Below are 23,241 nucleotides of genomic sequence, written 5' to 3'. Positions count from 1 at the left end.
AGAAATGACCTAAAACCTAGTAATGTTGAAATTTTAAATGTTGTAACCAAGATGTTTCAACTCTCCACAGACTAAGCCCTCCAAACTCGGACCACTCTTAATGGAGAGTTGTTGAGGCCATAATCTCACATGTGTTCTGACAGGAGCTGTTCCCTCAACTGTCCCTGGCTCTGGCTCTCTCCTGCAGGTGAGGAGGAGTAGATTAGGAATCCTCCACTGAAACCATCTGTCTCCTGCACTTGACTCTCCCACAACATGAGGCCCAGAACTTCCTCACCCCCATCTGTAAATGAAGTCAGTTGTGCCAGAACAGATCTGCACCTTGGTTTAGTAGATTGCTCCAGCTCCCCGCTGCCCTGGGCAAAACTCTGCAGCTGCAGGTGGGGACAAAATAAGGGCTCAGTTTAGGGGTGAGTGGCAGCTGCACTTCTTTGAGGCTTGCTTGTCCTGGTGGCATGAGACCCCTGCCGTACAAGTCAGGTCTGGGGCTACCAGGCTCCCAGCATCCTAGTGGACTGTGCCCAGGGCAGAGTTTCCATCCTGGGAGTGGGGCTGCAAACAATGAGTGAGTCCCACATCTCAGTGGCACCTGCTGGGGCTTGGACTCAACAGCAAACAGCTTAGGGTCACTGACATCCCGTCCCTCTGGGAAAGAGTCCTCTGAACAGGAGCTGGTCACCAGGAACCCTGGTATGGTTGCAACAGTCTGGAAGGGAGGTTGCAGCCAGGCTCAGTGGCACATGCCTATAGTCCCAGCTACTTGCACTGGAGTTTCCATTTGCTGAGCTGGTGTAGGGAAGGAAAGGCACACACCTTAGCTCAAAATTCTAGCTTTTCCGTCTGTCGGTATATTTTCTGGAATAAATGTTTCTTCATGGGCTGTATGCCAACAAGGCCATTTGCAGACACTGAAAATACATCTTTTGAGATTTTATTCATATTCCACATAGTAAACATTCAATGTAGTATTACTTTCAGGTGTAAAATATAGTGATTCAACATTTCCATACAACACCCAGTGCTCATTATGACTGCGGCCCTGCAACCCCATCACCTACTTCCCCACACCTCCTCCCACCTTCCCTCTGGTAACCATAAGTTTGTTTTGTATAGGTAAGAATCTGTTTTGTTGGGTTTATATGTTCCATGGGTTAAGCCTAAGACTCTTGATTTGGGTTCATGTCTTGATTTCATGGATCCTGAGATCAAGCCCCATTTTGGTTTCTGCACTGACAGCAAAGAGACTGCTTGAGATTCTCCTTCCCACTTCCTCTGCTCCTCCCCCCATTCTATCTCAACATAAATTTAAAAACATTGAAAAAAGTTTATTTCTTGGTGTAGCTCTTCTCTCTTCTTTGTCCCCTTTCCCATTTGAAGTTTCTTACATTCTACATATGAATGAAATCATATATTTGTCTTTCGCTCACTTGTTTCAGTTAGCATAATACTCTCTAGCTCCATCCATATCATTACAAATAGCAAATGTCATTCCTTTCAGGGCTGAGAAACATTACAGTGTATGAGTATGAGTGTGTGTGTGTGTGTGTGTGTGTGTGTGTAGATATACCACATATACTTTATCCATTTATGAGTCAATGCTTACTTGGACTGTTTCCAGAGCTGGGCTGTTTTTGATAGGGCTGCTATAAACATAGAGTTGCAATTCCCTTTAAATTAGTATTTTTGTATCCTTTGGGTAAATACCTAGTAGTTAAATCGATCAATCATAAGGTAGTTATATTTTTAGCATTTTGAGAAATGCCCATGCTGTTTTCCAGACAAGCTGCACCAGTTTCCATTCCCACAAGCAGTGCAAAAGTGTTCCTCTTTCTCTGTATCCTCACAAACACCTGTTGTTCCTTGTGTAGTTGAGTTTAGTCATTCTGACAGGAGTGAGTTGATATTTCGTTGTAGTTTTGATTTATATTTCCCTGATGATGAGTGATGTTGAGCATCTTTTCATGTGTTTATTGGTCATCTGTATGTTGCATTTTGGAAAGTCTATTCATGCCTTCTGCTCATTTTTTAATAGGATTATTCAGTTTTGGAGTTGAATTTTATACTACATAGAGAAAACCTGAAAAACTCCACCAAAAAAAAAAAAACACTAGAACTGATACAATAAACCAGTAAAGCTGCAGCATACAAAATCAACATACAGAAACTTGTGCATTTCAATACAACAATAATGAAGCAGGAGAAAGAGAAATCAAGGTATTTATCCCATTTACAATTACACCAAAAACCATAAGATACCTAGAAGTAACCCTAACTAGTTACAAGAGCTTTACTCTGAAAAACCTGGGACATTCATGGTACAAATTGAAGAAGACACAAAGAAATGGAAAAATATTCCATGCACATGGATTTAAAAAAAAACATTGTTAAAATGTTGATACTACCCAAAGCAATCTAGACATTCAATGCAAATAATTCAATGCAAATATCCCTGTCAAATAATACAAGCATTCCTCACAGGGCTAAAACAAATAATTCTAAAATTATCATGGAAGCACAAAAGACCTTGAACACCCAAAGCGATCCTAAAAAAGAAAAAAAATGGAGGCATCACAATTCTGGATTTCAAGCTATATTACAATGCTGTAGGCATCAAGACAGTATGCTCCTGGCACAAAAAGAGACACATAGATTAATGGAACAGAGTAGAAAACCCATAAATGGTCATCTAATCTTCAACAAAACAGGAAACAGTATCAAATGGAAAAATGACAGTCCTGTCAACAAATGGTGTTGGGAAAACTGGACAGCAACAGGAAACTCTGATGGAACCAGACCACTTTCTTACAATATACACAAAAACAAATTCAAAATGCATGAAAGTCCTAAATGTGAGACAGGAAACCATCAAAATCCTAGAGGAAAACACAGGCACCAAACTCTTTGAGCACGGTCAGGACAACTTCTTACTGGACATGTCCCAGATGCAAGGGAAACAAAAGCAAAAAGGAACTATTGGGACCTCAAGATAAACAGCTTCTGTACACCAAAGACACAATCAACAAAACTAAAAGGCAACTGACAAAATAGGAGAAGATATTTGCAAATGGCATATCAGATAAAGGCTTAGTATCCAAAATCTATAAAGAACTTATCAAACTCGACACTGAAAAAAACAAATAATCTGGTGAAGAAATGGCCAGAAGACATGAATAGACATTTTTCAAAGAAGACTTCCAGATGGCGAAAAGACACGTGTAATGAGGCTCATTGTCACTCCTCATCAGGGAACATAAATCAAAACCACAATGAGATAACACCTCACACCTGTCAGGAGGGCTAAAATTAACATGGTGGGAATGCAAACTGGTGCAGCCATTCTGGAAAATAGTGTGGAGATTCCTGAAAAAAATTAAAAATAGAACCATCCTGTGATTGAGCAATTGTTTTACTAGGTATTTATCCAAAGGATACCAAAATGCTGATTCGGAGGGGCACATGGACCCCAATGTTTACAGCAGCCCTATCAACAATAAGCAAATTGTGGGAGAGCCCAAATATCCATCAGGAGATGAACGCATAAAGAAGAGGTGGTAAATATATACAATGGAATATTACTCGGCCATCAAAAAGAATGAAATCTTGTCATTTACAACAATGTGGGTGGAACAACAACGTATTAACCTAAATGAAAAAAGTCAGTAAGAAAAAGACAAATATCATATGATTTCATTCATATGTGGAATATAAGAAACACAACATAGGGGAAGGAAAAATAAAATAAGAGAAAAACAGAGAATAGGAAACGGGAAGAGACTCTTAAATACAGAGAACAAACCAAGGGGAGGGGGGTAAGGTGGGCTAAAAGGGAGGTGGGCATTAAGAAGGGCACTTGTTGAAATGAGAACTGTGTGTTATATGTATGTGATGAATCACAAAATTCTACACCTGAAATCAATACTGCACTGTAGGTTAACACACTTGTATTGAAATTTAAAATATTATAAGAAAAATAAGTACATACATATTTGAACTCTTGGGAGTACCTCAAAATAGCAAGCTTCTGCACAGTGAAGGAAACAATAAACAAAACTAAAAGGCAAACTATGGAATGGAAGAAGATATTTGTAAATGGCATATCCCAAGGGTTAGGATCCAAAGTATGTACATTTTTTTAAATTAATTTCACTTATCAGTACAGAGTGTGTGTCCATGCATACTTTGTGTGAGAAGCAAAACTCGTGTATTGTGGTAAGATCTCACTGAAACTGAGATCCACTATCTTCACTAAATTTTACCCGTACAGTACAATATTGTTAACTACACATGTAATGTTGTGGGGAAGACCTCTAGAAATTAGTCGTCTTGCATAACTGAAAATCACACCCCTTGATATCTAACCCTCATTGCGCCTCTCTGCCAGCCCCTGGCAACTGCCACTCCACTCTGTTTTATTGTTATCAAAACCCGCATTCAGCTGCCTGTTGCTGGAAAGGTCAACGTTCAAAGTTTTCGTTTTGGTAGGAAAGGAATTTGAGCTTTATGCACAAGGCCAGCCACTGGTGAGAATGCAGACTCCTGTCCAAAAGCCAACTCTGAGGTTTCTGCCTGTGGCAGGGGGTTTTAAAGGAGTAGAGCATATTTAATCAAACAAGGGAGTTCCATGGTTGATAACGTCTTTTGATCATGTGCAGACTCCATGGTGCAAGCTGCCAAAGTTACCTCAACTCCCTGGCATCTCCAGCTGACGACGGAATCACACATGCATGGCAGGAGACTGCCAGAGGCCAGGAAAGAACCCCAATAAGGGATTAGAGTGGAAAACCCCTGGTGCTCACACATGGTCAGCAGTACTTTCTGTTCTCCCCAGCTGGCATACAAAAAATACTAAAATACAACCTTGTACTTCACCAATCATGACATAGAATACTGGGAAATGTTTCCTCAGTAAACTCAGAGGAAGCTTCACACCAAAAACCAAAAGGATCAAATGGCTTGAAAACTAATGTCTAACCACAATGAGACATGAAAAACGACAAAGCTATTTTTTTTTGTCACCTATAAAGGTAAAATTGACAATGTCCACCTCCACATCCCAAGGAAGTGGGAAGCATTGGTCTCCATAATGAGGAAAAGCAGTCATCCATAGAAAGTGACCCAGCAGTACCACAGGACATGGAATTGGTAGAGAAGTTCAGGGTGTTAAAATTTCATATCCCATATTCACTATCTGGAGGAAAGATGGAATGTGTTGAATAGAGCCATGTCTCTGGGTCCAAGTCCTTACTATGTCCATGTGAAGACGCTTGAATTGGCTCACCTCCTTCTCCCACATCCACCCCAGCTGAACTGTTGTGCAGGGTCACACAATGCCACACCCTGGGACTGTTACCTAACCCCACAAGTGGATCCCAGGTGCAGGGGCTGGCCACCCGGTACAGTCCTCTGTTCTGTCATATGGCCTAGACCTCACTTTGCTAAGGATCCTCCATTTATCCACTCTCACTGGCAGATGTCTCTGAGCAGGGGCATGAGGGTGGCAGAGGGCGAGGTCACCTTGAGGGCGTCCCTCTTGCAGTTTGCACTCTGGGCAGTGCTGCTCCTGTCCAGGGTTCTCAAGGTCGTCCCTCATGGCTCTACATCTCCTTGAGGTGGTAATTACAAAGAAGGAGCTGCACAATGGCAAGGGCATTCAGATGACTGGTTGGCTGTCCCGTAGCCTGTGTTTTGGGACAAGAGACCCGTTTTCCACATGTGGCCAAAGAAACACTTTAGGTCCAGACATCTGCTGATGATCACTCAGGATGATCAGGGAGAATTGCAGATGGACTACCCCTCCATGCCTCCAGACTGTTACTACCTCGGCTACCTGGAGGAGATTCCTCTTTCCATGGTCACCATGGACACGTGCTATCAAGGCCTTGAAGGTATCATGAAGTTGGATGACCTTGCCTATGAAATCAGACACATCAGCGATTCCCAACATTTGAACACATTGTTTCTCAGAGAGTGGCAGACACCAATGCAATGGGACCTACTTATCACCTGGGATATAAAGAGTATAGGGACCCCTGTTCCTCAAGCAAATACCAGTGCAGTACCCAGGATCTCTAGTAAGTTGTAGTCATCACATCACAGAATTTTGCTCTCAGACCCTAAACAATATACAGTGTGTTCAACCACGTGTCAACCACGTGTCAAAATGTGCCCAATTCTTAATAAGGCTAGTTAGCTTGACTCATTGTTTCATGGGATTCATGTAAGTTACTATATTGGTTTCATGATAATTTATGAGAGAGATCTAGCTAACATGGGCAAATATGTGTTGCATCAGAGTCCTTTTTTTTTTTTTTTTTGATACTGTGAGTCCAAGGGTTTTCGAATTCTAAACCACATTCATCCTTAGTTGCGATTTGAAATGGATCCCATGAAGTTAATTTCAGTCCAGTTGTATCTAGTATATGCCATCCACAAACCCCATCATTATGGGTTATTTAGGTAGATATTATTTACTCTTGTCTGTCATAGCAACACATCAGATTGCAAAATATATTGGTTTGTGGGTTGACACTGATGAATATGGTTGCCAGAACGGGCCCAACTGCATTAGGACCCAATTCCCTTGTATACTTGAAGCTTTCAGTAAGTGTTCCTTCATTCATACACAATACATAATCAGTGGCAGATTAGGCAAGTGCCTCTTCAACATCTAAATGGTGCATTGAAATAAAAGCCTGACCCACAATCATTTCGGAAACTACTTAGCTGACCCAGGCAAGCATTGTGACTGCAGCTCCTTACAGCAGTGCTATAGCAATCTATGCTGTATGAGTGATTGTATTTTAACCCCTGGGGACAAATGTAATTCAGGCAGATGCTATACAAACGGCACCTATTTCGAAGCTGGGACACTTGGCAGGCCAATCCAAAATATATGTGATCTTCCAGAGTCCAGCCGAGGGGTGTCCTTGTCGGGCCTGATGACTTCCATATGCAAGATGGAACCACGTGCACTGAAGAGGGCTGCTGCTATCATGGGAACTGCACTGAACGCACTATGCACTGCTAAGAAATCTTTGGCAGAAATTCTGGGAAAGATCAAGATGTCTGCTACACCATAAATCAAAAAAGCAGCCCACATGGACACTGCAGAATATCCTGGGGAATTCAATGCTGAACCCTGCTCCCACACAGACTTGCCTTGTGGAAGGCTGCAGTGTAGGAATGTCACACATCTCCCTCAGCTGCAAGAGCATGTTGGATTCCATCCATCCGAGATCTCATGGTTCTAGTGTTTGCGGCTGAATTTACATAGTAGCACAGGAACAACCGAGATTGGTCATGTGAGAACTGGTACCCCCTACGCTTCTGGAAAGCTCTGTCAAGACACCTACTGCACTGGCAGTGTGGCTCAGCTGAATTATGACTGTATCCCAGAGAAATGCAGTCACAGAGGGTCGTGCGACAATAACAGGAACTGCCATTGCCACATAAGCTGGGATCCTCCATGGTGCACTGGATGAGGCACTGGTGGGAGCACAGACAGTGGACCCCTCCAAGAAGAATGGGGCCAGTCAGGCAAACTCATGAATCCCTGTTATATATCAGATCAGTTTTTGGTCCCATTTAAGCCATAATAGCTGCATTCCTTGTGGTGTCGCCACAAATGTCAAATTATCAACCCTGAGAAAGTTAAGGGACTGATTGTTGCTGACGACAATCCATAATTAGCCTCCTAACTGCTGAACAACTATAGACAATCCAACTGTCACATGTGTGGAAATACAGTAATGAGGCTGAAGAGCTGACATCCACGTTTCCGGAGGTCTGCAGGAGACACAGGGGTCCACAGGCACATCACGGCTATGACACACATCTCTCATGGCTCACTGACCAGAACGCTGAAATAAAACTTAAAAACTGCATGCTTGTGGCCTCTACGTATATATCTAAGCTTCCAAGAGCCCAAACTGAGCCCGAGATTATGTGCAGAGGACCTGAGTCAGCATCTGGGCCTTGAACTGAAGTATATGCTTCCAGAATTAAGAGACATTCACACAAGCTCTTTCAGGGACAAATTCATGAGTTGTCTCCAAAACTATGTGGTTGCACACTAACATTTTCTCATTCTCCAAGTAATCTGTTTTCCCCCAGTCCCAATGTGGGTTCAGGATAATGGAGGGCTACCACCCACCCACACTGCCTGTTCCACACTGGGGTGTCTGTGGGCTGTGAGGGAAGGGGACTGGCATTAGGTTCCACCTAGCACAAGCTGTGCCTCCCTGGAGAGCAAATTTCCAAATGTGGGAGACTGAGACCATAAGACTGAATGGAGCACCCAATGAAATGAATCAGAAAGGTAGGCACAAGTGCCTATGGACGACTCTGGCATCCAGTTGGAGCCCAATGAATGTGAATCCCTGCTCTCTTTCTCTTGCCTACCTTTCAGTGAGTTTAACCTTAGGTAAGGATCTGCCTAGGATTCCCACTTTGGTTTTCTGAGAGCCTTCTCAAATAACCACACAGAGGTGAGCCTGTGAAAAGTTAGGGACTTCAGCCCCATCCATTCTCAAGTAATCAGGTACTTGCTACCCTGTTTTCTATGTCCTGATCACTGGGACTTTGGAAAGGAGGCCTTCCCTTCCCAAGGTCCTTGTGTACCCTTGCTTCTGGGCCCTGTGAGTCATAAATCCTGTGCCTCCATTTCCTTTGTTGGGGGTGCACTGAAACGCCACCTTGAGTCAGGAGGGCCCCATGCATCTCATGTATCCAAAGCCAGAACTCAGATGCCTAGGGAGCCGCCTGTCCACGCCCTGAGCAATGGCTCTTGCCTATTCCTTCAGCAGGATACAGTCTACATGTTCTTAATTTTGTACAACAGCTGGGGTCCCCAACACATTTGTCCCCAGGGATGGGATTGGGGGTCTAGGTGGTGCCCTCCAACAATGTGTTAGCACTGAGAATGGCTCACTCATTCCTCACCCCCACATCTCAGCTGCTCTGGGAAGGAGATGGAGCTTGCCGGTGGTCTGTAGCTTTGCTTTGGGCTGATGCCAGGTGTTGCCAGAAACCCCCACCCTAAGTTACCAATGCCATAAAAGGTCAGACTCCCTGCAGAGACCAACAACCAGGCACCATCCTGGAGTTCCAGAGGTGTGTATTTCCTACTCATCTCCAAGTGAGATATTGCTGGACACCGAAGACCATATCCCTAGATTAGTGTCAAAGAAGACGCCAGCTGCTGGGTCCACTGTGTTGCAACCAGTATCCTGGTGTTGTGTTTGCTTAGCCATGCCTACCTAGTGACAGAGGCAACACTACCAGGAGCATCATGTCTCCCTGGGCAGAGGACAGGACCAAGGCATCCTCCCCATACTGGCTGCATTCCTCACTGCTGCTGACAATGGTTCCCTATTTAACAGGTGTTGTCGGGGACACCTCAGTGTGGGAGGCCTCAGCACACTTGTCTGGGAAGAGCTAACTTCTATCCCAGGTCCTCCCTGTCAAGACCACTACACCAACATATCCATGGACCAGTGTGAAAGAGAGAAATGGTGACAGGCACTACACCATCATGAAAATGCAAGGTTTCCTGGAATCATTTGTCCAAAGGGAGGGAGACAAGGACACTGATTGGCTCTAGTGGGTCTTCACAATTGGCTCCAAGCTGTTGCTTTAAGCGCTTGACATACTACAGCTGTCTGGATTGGTCCAAGTCCTCCAGATTCATAAATCCCTGAAAAGCTCAAGGTATCAATGGCCTGGTTACTTAGAGACAACCTATGGAGCTTCAAGTCTTTTCACTGTATCAAAAGCTATGACAATCACCCCAAGGCACATGGCAAGAGACACACACCATGGAAAAAGGGGAAGACTCTGAGGAAGAGGCTCCCTAGGGCCCCAGAGCCCACAGATGTAGGAAGAAAGAAGCTCTGATTCTCCGGACTTAGATTTATATGGCACGACAGCACAGGCCAACTGCGAGAGGTCAAGCCCAGGTGATGCAATCCAACTCTAAGATAGAATGGGGACAATTCAATGGGTGTGGGTTTTGGGTTTTGAGTTTTTTTTTTTTTTTGCCTTATGTCATGTGCCCATGAGCCCTTGTCCATTTCCACCTGGAGGAGAGGCACTTGACAACAGAATCTAAGGAGTTCTTCTTGAAGGACCACTCTGATTTTAAGCCTTGTGCCAATACAATTCATGGAAATACCAGCTTTAGTATAGCAGGCATTAGCATGCATGCCATAGTCAGATGTGAAAAGGAGAATTTTCAAGAAGCCCAAGACTTCTTTGCTGCAAATGCTGATGGGATCACCAACTCCATAGATAGGAGCCCACAGGAGGGTCCCAGCAGTGCCCCATTCAAGGGGTGGAACTTCAACCCAGATCTCTTGCTCTAGAGATGAGGCCCACACTTCTCTTTACGCACAGCTCTGAGAAGAGGGGTCCCTAGTGACTTAATCTCAGGACAGCCTGAACACAAGTCAGAAACTTTGATCAGACTCTTTGGGATCTTCGAGAGAATGCTATTCCTACCCTTCTGGTGGGTGCCATCGCTTCTCTGAACATGACAGCCCTGGTAGTGGGGAGCTGGGATCCCAGTGGGTGGGGAGATGCCAAGGCCCCTGCCTAGGGACCCGGAGGTTTGTGGAGTATGTCCTTCCTCCTGGGACAACTGCCTGTACACTTCTGTATTTACGCTGTAGGACACAGACACAGACAACACTTTATTTCTCTCATTGACCCTGAAGCCAAGGTACAGTGCTTCCCAGGAACCCCTCCAAATATAAGTGTGGTGCTCTTTAGCTTACTAGGTATAAAGGGAGGGATAGTAGAAGGGTCTCAACATACCTTTGATGTCACTATTGGAAGAATCTTTACTGAATCTCTTTTAGCAACGGTGGCCCCTTTGACCCTGCATGTCTGGTTAATGATGTGGATGCCCTCACATGCCATCAAGGCCAGTGGGAACAAACCCTGTGCCTGGCTTTCCTGGGGTGAGCTACATATCAAGAGTCTGTAAGACTGCAAATTGCACCCCCCTACATCCAATTAAGACAGTATATGCACATCAATATTGTGTGCAATAGAGGACTGAGTAATTGCACCCAATACTTCAAGATTTCCTGAAGGAGGGGGGACATTAAACACATCATTTATCCTTTCAGTCCGCCCACTTGATGGGCATTAAAGCCCCGTCCTAACAGTGGCGCTTTACAGTTGACTACTGAAATGTAAATTCCCAGCTGTGCATAAGATGGCTCACATTCCCAAGACTGTCTAGGCAGTTGAAAGTATCTAAAGGGCCACAGGGGAGACTCTGCATGACTGAGCTAGGCAGTATGTCCCATTCAGCATCGATGACCAAGGAGTCCCAGCCACAGTCTGCTCTCAACCTGTACATCTCTACCCTGCTGCCTTGGGAATTCCTAACAGTCCAAACAGTGCCAAGATGTTAGGCTGACCAGCTCATGTAGAGCCTGTCATGAGTTCCCACTGGTCTGGGCAATTGAGGGTCACTGTCACTGGTCAATTATCATGCATTCCTGAAAGTTTGTGAGACATGGGAGGCCTGCAGCCCTTCAGCAGCTATAAGGTGGGTTTTGTCACCTGACTGAGCTACTCCAGATTTTTGGTCTACTTTCATATGATTTGTGCATTTAGGCAGCTTTACCTGGAAGTGGCTGAGCTATGCCACTTGATGCACAGGTTGTCTGAGTGCCAGTGATACATTTTGGGATCCGGAAAGTGTGCCATGGGGGTTATGCTGGAGCACCTAGTGACCATCTGGCACCAGATTGCCTTGCTATGTCACCAAGAGAGAGAAGCCAGCACCATGACTGTCTTCATACAAAGGGAAATATTCTCTCCCAATACTTCACCTGAGTAAAGGACCATCCTGAAGCTTCCATCAAAGTTGTGGTCCCAATCAATGCAGTGGAAGGAAAGGCAGAGTGACATTGTCGTGCTGGTGGTGGATACCACACCCTTCCATTTGTCCATCCACATGGTGCATTCACCTGCTTGCATTGGCAGGAAATAACACTACTTTGGGGACTTACTTGCTATCCTGATGTCAAAAATTGACAATAAGACTGATTATTTACTGTAGACAGGACTTGGAAAACCTGTGTAGGGGTCTGTGTCTGACCTGCTGAGATAACTACAGAGGTGAATGGGGCAGATGCAGTCTGAAGATAGACAGTCATAGAGGTTCAGAGGGAGAGCAGGAAATGTAGTCAGTCTTTTAATAGTGGGGGAAATAGTAGGCTCCATTGTAAAAAGTTTTTTTTTTCCTGACAGGAAAGAGCTGGAAAATGAAACTAGGTGGAAATGCAGTTTTTTGATCCGTGACCTACTATGTGATGCCATGTGCTTCCAGAGCCTGGGAATTGGCTCTGGGAATCCTTACCAATGGTAATCAAGGGGATGGTCATCCACGGTCTTGACAATGGCGATCTGGAACTATTTTGTGCAGCTTGCGTGAATCCAGAAGAATCTTTCCCTAATTCTGATGGCAGTGTAGTCGGTTAGGAGTTCGTCATAAGGTCCTTCTCAGCGAGGTGGCACTGGGTGCTCTCTGAAGACCAGATGAGCGTCCCATATTCTGTAGAAAGGGTGGCAAGGCTAGTCAGTGGCAGAGGCCATGTTCTTATTGTCTGTGGATGATATGACCCAAGTGTACCTGTTAGTTCTTGGACATGGCTATGCATGGCATCAACTTGGTCATATAAGTTATCATAAAGTTCACTCAATCAGTAATGAAAGGGTTAAGCATTCCTTTCTAAAATACTAATGCAAAGGGGGTCAGTCCCTGCCTGCTATTTGGAGCATTCCAAATCTCAATAAGGGCCAAGGACAATGATTCTGGATGTTTCAGGCCAGTTTCCAGGCGGATTTTTCCTGAAGGAATTTTGTGTCTAGTTTTTCATGTTCCATATCTGTTCCCCTAATCCACATATCCTCTTCGTCCTCTTCTGTGATGATTAAGGCTGATGTGCGGTATGAAATTCTAATTATCACCCCCAGTCTTTTCAAGTACGTTGTTTTTCTATGTGCTAAAGTGAGTCCCTTGGTCTGGGTAAATCCATAATGGAATGGCAAATCCAGGAACCATTTCAGGCATTACATTCTTTACCACAGTCGTGGCATTGGCATGTCCAGTCAGACAGCATCAGTCCATCCACCAAACATGTAGCCATTAATCAAAGAGGAAGCCAATTTGTCAAATCCATCTGGAGAGACCCAGTGGGCAGGGAGGGGCTAGAGGAACTTCCTGGGGCCTGGTGATAGATATTACACAAAACTTGGAGAGATTTACAAGTAGTGCCCTGGGAAATAATTTAGTCAGAGGTTTAGTGGATGCCTGGGAAGAACCCACTCTCTCTCAGTTTCTTAATTATCCCATCTGATGGGGTTGGTGGAAGACCAAAGGAGAAAAGAAAGGGGCCTCAGGAGGCCCACTCAACCCCAATGTACACCCCATCTGATCATTATCTGTCCACCTGTCTTTTCCCATTGTGAGGAACTTACATGATAAACAATAGTCCAAGTCAGGGAAAAAGGCAGGCTTCTAAAGTGAAGTAAAGGACAGGGGTCTCTGATCTTGGCTGTGTATTTGACAGCCTTGTGAGCTCTGTCAGTCGCTGGAGAGACAGTGGCAGTCTCCTCACGGTTTGGCTTGGAGAGTGACCGTTAGCAATTTTAGCAGAAAGATCAGTTGTGTTTAATAGGGCAGCAATTATAGGCAGGCTGGAAAAATGTCCTCTGTCCTCTGGTACTCATGAGGTTAGGACCTGTGGGATTACCAGAGGGTGCCAATAGCCCTGAAGACTCCAGGGCATGTCTGGAATGCCGGTGAATAGTGGCAGTCTTTCCCTTTGCAGATGTACAAGCTTGGGAAAACCTGGGAGCGCAGTGGCTTAGACTGATTTTACAGCAGGCAGAGAGGACGCCTGGAGTACTTCTAGTAGGGACACTGGCCTGAGTGGTTCCTATGTTTCCCCACATACAGAAGCTGTCACAAAATAGAAGGCAGGGTGGGGAACCTGGGTGGCTCAGTTGGTTAAGCTATGGACCTCAGCTCAGGTCATGATCTCATAGTTTGTGAGTTCAAGCCCCACATCAGGCTCTGGACTGACAGCTCAGAGCATGGAGCCTATTTCAGATTCTAGGTCTCCCCCTCTCTCTACCCCTCCCCTGCTCACGCCCTGTGTCTTTCAATAAGAACTAAATGTTAAAAAAATTTTTTTTTTAAATAGAACTCAGGGTTGACCACCAGATATCCCAGAAACCATTCCTGTAGCTGAGGGCAATCGTGTGGAATGAAGTAGGGACTCCCCTTTTAAAATTTTTTAATGTTTATTTATTTTTGAGAGAAAGAGTGTGAGTGGGGGAGGAGAGAGAGAGAGGGGGACACAGAATCTGAAGCAGGCTCCAGGCTCTGAGCTGGCAGCACAGAGCCCGATGCAAGGCTCAAACTCAAAAACCGCAAAATCATGACCTGAGCTGAAGTAGGACGCCCACAAACTGAGACACCCAGGTACCCCAGGTCTCCCTTTTTAGGGAGGGGAGTGGGATAACCCAATTTAAACTGTTAACATGACACAAGATGATGGGCGGGTTGGTCAGTGTCCTGCTGGTAGGTGGTGGGCCTGGAAATTACAAACTTGTCAGAGAGGAATACAGAGGTGAGTGGGGATCCTAATGTATCCAGACAGCAGTTGTGGCGGTGCAAGCATGCAGTGGGGCCTGATGGCCCAAGGTCTAATTTTCATGGGAAGAAAGTTATAGGACATATCCGAGAGGCACAGGTTGTTGCAGGATACCTGCAGCCACTCTATTTCCATGGAATGAGAGGTGAAACATGTTATTGATATTCAGACAGCTGAGAGTTTGCGGTGTGCACAGAGCTAATATTAACACTTTAAAGTAGGTTAATGACTCTAAAAGCCACGAAAAGAAATCTGTGGCAGCATCAGGTAGGAGTGAGGGGCTCACAGCATTGAAGTTAGGGGTCCTTGGGAAGCAGTAGCCAGGTTTCCTTAGAAGCTTATGCAACTGCATTTTTGTACCAGTGAGAGGGATGTGAAAAACTGACAAGACACTTTGTGGGGAGTTTTGAAGCAAGACACTTTGTGGGGAGTTTTGACATAGTCCTCGTTGGCAGTAGCTGTTTGCAACCGTGGACATTAAGAAGACAGGAGGGTGTATGGCCCTGTCTGGCTGGTGCTTTAGGAGGGTGGCGAGTCTGCAAGGGCTCCCTGATTCCTTTGGTAATAGAGTGACAAGTCACGGACATACTAAACAAGAGTGCAGCCTTGGGTGAAGGCACAGAATGTAAGTTGGCTTCAAAAACTTGGAGTAATATTGAGCCCAACTTAGTTGTCTCCCCCAAGCATACCTGAAAAGAGAACTGTAAATCAGAGTGTAATGGCATTGACAAGAAAGTAGAGATATTCATTCCAGTAATGGATCTTCATCACCAGGAATTGAGGCATGAGCGGCAGCCCGGTTAGGGACAAAAGATGGGGGGGGGGGGTAATAGATGATAAAATACTTTATGGTTCCTACATTGTACAAATCAGTAGCTTTGCCTTCTGAATCAAATTCTGTTCTTTCTTTACTCACAAGATCGGGGTGTTACACGGTGAGGAGGTAAAGCAAGAACATCCTGAAGTAACAGAGTCTATCACAGGGTCAGGTCCTCCCTCTGCAGCAAGACAGGGCATCTGGATACTGATGGGTGGGGGCAGATCCTTTTTCAGGCCCCCGAGCACAGGCTCTGCACTGGGGGCAATCCATCCTCTTGTGATGTGAGGCCTAGACACTAGTGGGCACGTCTTTAAGACTCATCCTCTGAGGAGCACTTTGAATGGAGGTGGGTCTCCATTAGGGAAAGGGGGAAGCTTGAGGTGTGGTCTGATGGCAGGGAAATGAGAACACCTTATTGTCCCTCCTGCATTTTGGATATTAACTCCTTTTCAATATTTTTTATTGTAATGTCTACCCTCCCATAGACTGCCTTCCAGCTCTGCAAATATTTGCTTGCCCCTTTTCTAGTGTGGTGTAGTCCCCCTTGCCTGCTTTGTTCTCTGTGACTTTGCTTTTACATCAAATCAATCATTCTCAAGTGAATGTCATCACGTTTATCTTTCATGTTTTCTTTGAAGGCATTTAGGTTCAAGTGTTCTTCTTAATCTTTCATCCATTTTGAGATTTTTTTGTGTCGACATATATGTATGCAGCAAGATTATGGCCAAATGTTATTATTTTGCATGTATATATCAATACTATTTTTTAATTTTTACTTTGTTTTTGAGGGAGAGACACAGATCATGAGTAGAGAGGCACAGAGATAGAGGCAGAAACAGAATCCAGGCCCTGAGATGTCAGCAGGAGCCTGATGTGAGGCTCAAACCCACAAACCGTGAGATCATGACCTGAGTGGAAGTGGGATGCTTAACTGACCGAGCCACACAGGTGCCCCTAGTCAACACCATGTTTAAGAGACACTATCCTACCCCCAGTCTGCACTGTTGGAAATCTTGTGGAGGATTTGCTCACTGCATCTGCAAACTTCTACTTCTGGGCTCCGTAATGAGCTCCACTGGTCTAAATGTCTCATTTGATGCCAGCAGCACACTGTTGTTAATGCACCTCTGCAATATCTTTAGAAAGAGAGAAGTGTGATGTCTCCAGGTTCTTTCGACGTCATGATTGTTTTGTTGCTTCCATGTGTTGTGTGCTTTCACATGAATTGTATATTTTTCAGATTCCTTAAAAAACTCATCGGCATTTTTAATCACATAACAAGATAAACATAAAAATAACATAAAAAGATGAAGCAGACAGAAAATAGAGATTATCACAAATACAGAAAACAAATCAATTACATAAAATTTGTTTTTGGAAAATTAAATTTGAAACAAATAGGTAGCCTAGGGAAATAGGGAAGACTCAAACAAATACAATCAGAATTGAAAGATGAGACATAACTGAACTAAAGACATGAAAAGGATCATTAAAGAAAAACTTAGGTATTTATAGGCCAACAATTAGATCACCAAGAACAAATTACACATTTTATGCCATAATGTAGTCCACCAAGACTGTTTCATGGAAAAATACAAAATGAACAAAAGAAAAATTAACAAGATTTCTCTATCTAAAACCTCACCCTCCAAAAAATCTGCATAGGAGTCCATGGCTTTATTAAAACTTCTACTAAGTATTTAAAGAGGAATTAATGTCTGTATTTCTCAAACTGTTACAAAACACTGATAAAAAACAGCACTCCCAAATAAAATTTGTGAGGACAGCATTGCTCTCACACCAAACCAAAGAAGGACAACAAGAAGGGAAACTACAGGTCACTATCTCAAATGAACATACATGCAAAATTCCTTCACAAAATCTGAGCATACTGAATTCAACAGAACATTGAGATGATCATACAACATAATCCAGGGTGATTCACTCCAGGGATGATGCAAAGATCCTTCAACAGACACAGATGCATAAATGTGATGTCCTCCATTACCAGAGGGAATGATTGAATCAAAGCCATCATTAATTGATTCAAAAAAACATTAGACAAAATTCAACACATGTTCATCATTTAAAAAGAACCCAAGTAAAATGGAACTGAAGGAAATTACCTCCACATGATCATGGCCACTATGAAAAGCCCACACCTGACAGCATATTGAACGGTAAAATGCTGAAGGCTTTCCTGTCAAATCAGGCGCCAGGCAATGATGGTCACCCCTAACATAAGAATTCCCCATGGTAATGTGAAGAATACATATGCCACCTCAAACTATGTCATCTTGTCACACTGCTTTTTGGGTGAAAGTCACTTGAGAAATAGTCCAAGTACACTCAGACTCTCCATCATCCCTTGACAGCAGGACATAAATCTCCCTCCCATGTACCAAGAGGGAAGAACCATCATTAGCACCAGAAAAAGGAACACAGGGATTAGAAGGCTGTGCAAACAAACCTACTTAATTGGTGACTAACATAATAACCCAAACTTAACTCTTGCCAAATCCAAAGTTTTGTTGTCTGAAAGACACAAGTGCCACCTGCTTTGTCCTTTCTCTCGGTGTCATATCATTAGGAAGGCCATGCACTTACAAAATGAAATTTATTCTCTCCTGTACATATGTCTTATGTCAATTGAATCCTTACACTGGCTAAATCCCAGAAGAAAAGAAGGGAAAAGCTTTCTTCTCCTACAACTGGAAGACGTAACCAGAAAAAAATAGGGAATAAAAAAAATAAAAGACATTTAAATCAGTCAGGAGGAAGGAAAATTACTTGTTTGCAGGTGACATTGATCTCAAACATAACAAAACCCTAGAGATACCACAAAAATATTAGAACCACTTTTGTAAATGAGGAAAGAGCAGGATGCAAAATGAACAAAGAAAATAAATAAAAATAAACCACCTGTGATTCTACACACCAGCATGAAAATACATGCAAAACAAATAACAAAATTATACAAGTGAAAATGGCACAGAATAAAGTATTTTGGGTTAAACTTCAAAAAGTATGTAAAATAGTTGTAGAGTGAAAATGATCTATGTTGATTAAAGACCTGAAAAATGCACACAGGACTGCAAATACACCTGTACTCACTGAATACAATAATTCATATTGTCACAGCACCATCTACACAAACTAAACTACAAGTGCGTCCCTAACCCTGTTGTTCACATTTAAAGAATCAAATTTAAGACTGGAGCTTCAGAGCACATGCAAATGGGGTCCTCTGTATGGTGATAAAAACAGCCCATCCCAGACTCTGCAGCTGGGAGAGGATACCCAGCACCAGGAGTCTCAGGTGTTCCCATTCTCTGATCAGGACAGAACAGACACCTCACCATGGAGTTTGTGCTTGGCTGGGTGTTCCTGGTTGCTCTTTTAAAAGGTAATTCATGGTAAACGAGAGACACTGAGTATGTGAGTGTATATGAGTGAGACCAGTAGATGTGTGACAGTTTCCTGACCAAGATGTCTTGTGTCTGCAGGTGTCCAGTGTGACGTGCAGCTGGTGGAGTCTGGAGGAGACCTGTTGCAGCCTGGGGGGTCCCTGAGACTCACCTGTGTAGCGTCTGGATTCACCTTCAGTAGCTATGGAATGAGCTGGGCTCGCCAGGCTCCAGGAAAGGGGATGCAGTGGCTCGCATATATTTATGATGATGGAAGTAGCACAAGCTACGCAGACTCCGTGAAGGGCCGATTCACCATCTCCAGAGACAACTCCAAGAACACGCTGTATCTGCAGATGAACAACCTGCGGGCCGAGGACAAGGCCACATATTACTGTGCAAGAGACAGGGTGAGGGGACCTCGCTGGGAGCCCAGACACAAACCTCCCTGCAGGAGGGGATCAGCACCACCAGGGGGCGCACACTATGCACAATTCTGCTTTGTGTTTCCAGGAGCAGGTGCAGATGGAGGTTACAGGCAGGTTTCCTGTCAGGGTCTGGGGCTTCCTGTTCACACAGCAGTTTCTCCAGGGAGCCTCTCTGGACACAGGATTCTGTATTTACCTATTACCATGTGACTTAGATCATTGTTTTCATAGGAAAACTACCCTAACATGCACAAAGACACAGTTGTTTGCATTGCTTACTCCTGTCCCTCAACAGGAGTGAATTACAGATTTCCTGAGGCACAATAGCTGAACATTTACATGAGTCCCAGATGCACTCCCTGTGTAGCCAGGACCACAAGCTCCCACAGCTCCCCATTATCTTCACCCAGCCCTTGTCCCAATCAAACAACGTGACACTTCCTTCATGGCACTTTGCCTCTCAGGACTTTCAATGAGCTACAGCTTTATTCAATTCCTCTAAACAAGAGATAAATCATCTCCATGTATTAGTCAGGATTCCCTCGAGCAACAGAACCCAAAGCATACTGGTTTCCATGACAAAATATGTTGAGAAGTCCCATGATCTACTGTCACAAGTTGGGGAGCCAGGAAAACCAGTGGTATAATTCTCGCCTGATTCTGAACTAGTGTCTAGTCTCAGAACCTGCAGAGCCTATGATGTAACTCTAAGAACAAGGGCAGGAGGAGACCAATGTTCCAGTTCAAACAAGCACATGGGAAGTAAAAATGAGGGAATTCTTCCTCCCTCTGCAACGGATTCTACTCAGAACTATGATGGAATGGGTGATGCCCAGGCAGAAAGAAACCATGGATGGAAATGCCAATCTCTTCTGGAAACTCATCACAGACATACACAGAAACTGTCGTGAATCTGGACACCCATGACGCAGTCAAGATGACACATAAAGGTAATCATGACAAGTCAACGTGCTGTAAATATTGAGTTCAAAAACTGAAGATTTAGAAGTCCATGCCATCACTAGGGTGGACCCTGGTGGGCATAACAGTGCTCCTGTGGAGAAGGAGCCCCAAGGCCCATAGGGACTGCTGGGATTTCAGGATCCCCTGGGTCATATCGGGTGAGACAGTTACCTTCTTGGAGTGCCTTTGGGTGACAGGGCATTGCCTCTCATGGGGCAGGAGAGCTGACAGACACCATTGCACTTCCCTGGTCATTAGCATAGGAACCTCTGCTGAGAGCAGCTAACTGAACGCTCCCTTCTTGTTCTTCCTCACCATGAACTCCAAGCTCCTAGTGTTCATGCAACTGCCCTTCTGGGATAACCAGCTCCAACCACATTACAGCAAGACACTGTCCCAGAGGATCAGTGGGGTCCCTGTCACATTGAATTCAACAATTTGGTGTATTCAAACCCAGCTAGAGCTGCTGAGATAAAACATAAGAGTCCTGAGCTCCCAGGTTGCCAATGGATTGGACAAAGGCAGGGTGAAGGCTGGGTTCTGAAGGAAGCCTGGGACCCATGAGTACAGATTGTTCTCTCTTTGTGAGGGCTTCTTGAACAGGGGTGGCTGGAAACTCCAACTGCAGGGACTAGAGAAGGTGCTGATGCCAATATTTCCTCCCACCAATTATCATGGACAGATTTCAGTGAGCAGCACAACACCCCCCAGTAGATACTGAGCCACTGACACCAAGATATACCCACTTGTCCTTCCTCAGGTGCTTCCTTACTAGGGAACGAGTGCCTAGAACCCAGACCACCATTGCACCCTTCCCTCCAAAAACCACAATATACCCCCACAGGCACTAAGTCTACTGACCAAATAGTGAGGCATAGCTTCACCTCTAGGGGAAATAGGAATTGGCCTCTTTTATAAGGAGATCAAACTCACCTAGTTAAAACTCACAACACTATGGACAAAGTTGAAAAACTCTTCCCTAGAGGCAAGGAGAATTCTGCAGAGGACTGACCTGAGGGACAGAGCAGCACATACATGACAGCACAATGCACACAGAACATGCAAGAAATGCTTCCAGAATGTCAGGTCGTCAACAGTATGTAATCATTTCTCAAAAAAGACACTACTCTAGAAGCAGAAAACATAACAGGATTTTCCTAAAACACTTAAGAAAGCAGAGACATGGACATACAGAGTGATGGAGGAATTCATTCCAAAAGAAAAAACCATAAAAGGACATTGCCAGGGACATAATTAAAACACATATAAATAATAAGCCTCAAACAGAATTTAATACATATCATAAGGAAACAGAACTTTTAAAAACTATCATAAGAATACTAGCTGCGCTTGAGAAAGTCTAGAAGGCATGAGGATACCCTGACTACAGATGGAAAAGACCTAAAACCCAGTCAGGCTGAAATTTTTAAAATGCTGTAACCAAGATGTGAACCTGATTGGATATAATGAACTCAAGGCAGAAAGAAGCAGATGAATGAGTAAGTGACATGGAAGATAAAACTTTGTGAGAAATGAAGCAGGAAAGAAGAGGAAAATTAAAATATTGCATCACAAACGTATACTTAGGGAATCAGCAACTCCATAAAGTGTAATAATATTCTTTTCAAAGGAGTCCCAGAAGAAGAAGACAGGGAGAAAAAAATGGGAGAAGTTTGTCTGAGTGCATTAGAGTGGAAAATTTCCACTAAATGGTGAAGGAAACGGACGTCCACATCTATGAGTCACAAAGAACTGCCATTAAAATTAAAAAAAAATAAAACAGCAGGCCAACTCTGAGACATAACATAGTAAAATTCACAAACTACACAGATTAAAAAATCCCTATAAGCATGAAGACAGAAGAGTTTGCTAACGAATACGGGAAGATAAAAAAAGATCATGGCAGAAGTGTCCACAGAAACCTGCAGGAAAGAAGGGAGTGGCATAATAGTCTCAAATGTTCAATTGAAAATTAGGCAGTCAATGGGGGAGGAGACAAGATGGCAGAACAATGTGGAAGATTGTTGTGTGTCTCACGTCCATGAAATACAGCCATACCAAGACTAAACCATCCTACACACCTAGAAAACTGATTGAGGATTAACACAACAATCTGCACAACCTGAACCACAGAATTCAACAAGAACGTGGCATGGAGAGGTGACCTTTGGGAGTGAGAAGTTGCGGGAAGGGATGTGCTTTTGCGGGTGGAGAGAGGACAGAGCCTGGGGAGTGGGGGAGAAAACAGGAAAAGCACCCCTCCCCAAAAGCAGCTGGACAGAACGTGGAAAATTGGAAACAGCCACAGAGACTAAACTAAAAAGGGAGAAAGGAGAAAGGAAAGTATGTAAATTCCACTAAGACTATAAACAAGGGGAGAGCAAAGGCTGCAACTCCACAGCTCGATACCTGGAGGTGCTCTGGTGGGAAGGGAGAATCCCAGACACAGAGTGGGGTCCGGGATGTTCTCAGGCCACACGGGGAGAGGCAGTTGCACTGCTGGAAGGACATTTGGAGGAGACTGCCAAAGCCATCTGGTCCCAGCAGACCACGGAAAATGGCCACATTCGCTGGTGCTGCAACAAGGTCATTTAGGGTGAAGCCTGGTGCCAGACGTGTGTTGTGATTTTCCATAATCCATGAAATGCTGCTGCTACACTCTCTCACGAACTTTTTCTGGGGCGGGCTGGCACCTTGACACAGTCTTCGGGCACCGACAACAACAGGGTCCAGCAAGCGTTCCTAGGTGCAGCCGATATTCGGCTCATTCGGACATTGCTCATTCGGACATTGCTTGGTGAGACCCTCCCACAGACGGGCAGAAGGGGTCAAAGCCACGGTCCTTTGGACGTAAGGGACCGGGGAAAACAGCCGTGTCTGTAACAAAACTTGGGAGAGAGGGGAGGCCTGGGACCTGGCCACAGAGAGTGAAGGAGCGGGGAGTGGAC

At 44.4% G+C, this 23,241-nt stretch overlaps 1 long non-coding RNA gene and 1 pseudogene across 2 annotated transcripts; both read left to right on the top strand.

Moving 5' to 3' along the window:
- Positions 1-23,241, top strand: part of LOC125168152 (immunoglobulin heavy variable 3-74-like) — a 131,572-nt pseudogene that overhangs the window by 2,856 nt on the left and 105,475 nt on the right.
- LOC125168526 (uncharacterized) lies at positions 18,807-22,905 on the top strand. 2 transcript variants are annotated; one of them, XR_007153184.1, is made up of 3 exons: positions 18,807-18,901; positions 19,002-19,044; positions 22,889-22,905. It is a non-coding gene; the product is annotated as an uncharacterized LOC125168526 (long non-coding RNA). The 2 variants fall into 2 exon arrangements; XR_007153185.1 differs by lacking the exon at positions 22,889-22,905 and adding an exon at positions 20,819-20,831.

Source organism: Prionailurus viverrinus, chromosome B3, assembly GCF_022837055.1.
Source record: "Prionailurus viverrinus isolate Anna chromosome B3, UM_Priviv_1.0, whole genome shotgun sequence".
Taxonomy (NCBI): domain Eukaryota; kingdom Metazoa; phylum Chordata; class Mammalia; order Carnivora; family Felidae; genus Prionailurus; species Prionailurus viverrinus.
This window is presented reverse-complemented; position numbering and strand designations above follow the sequence as displayed.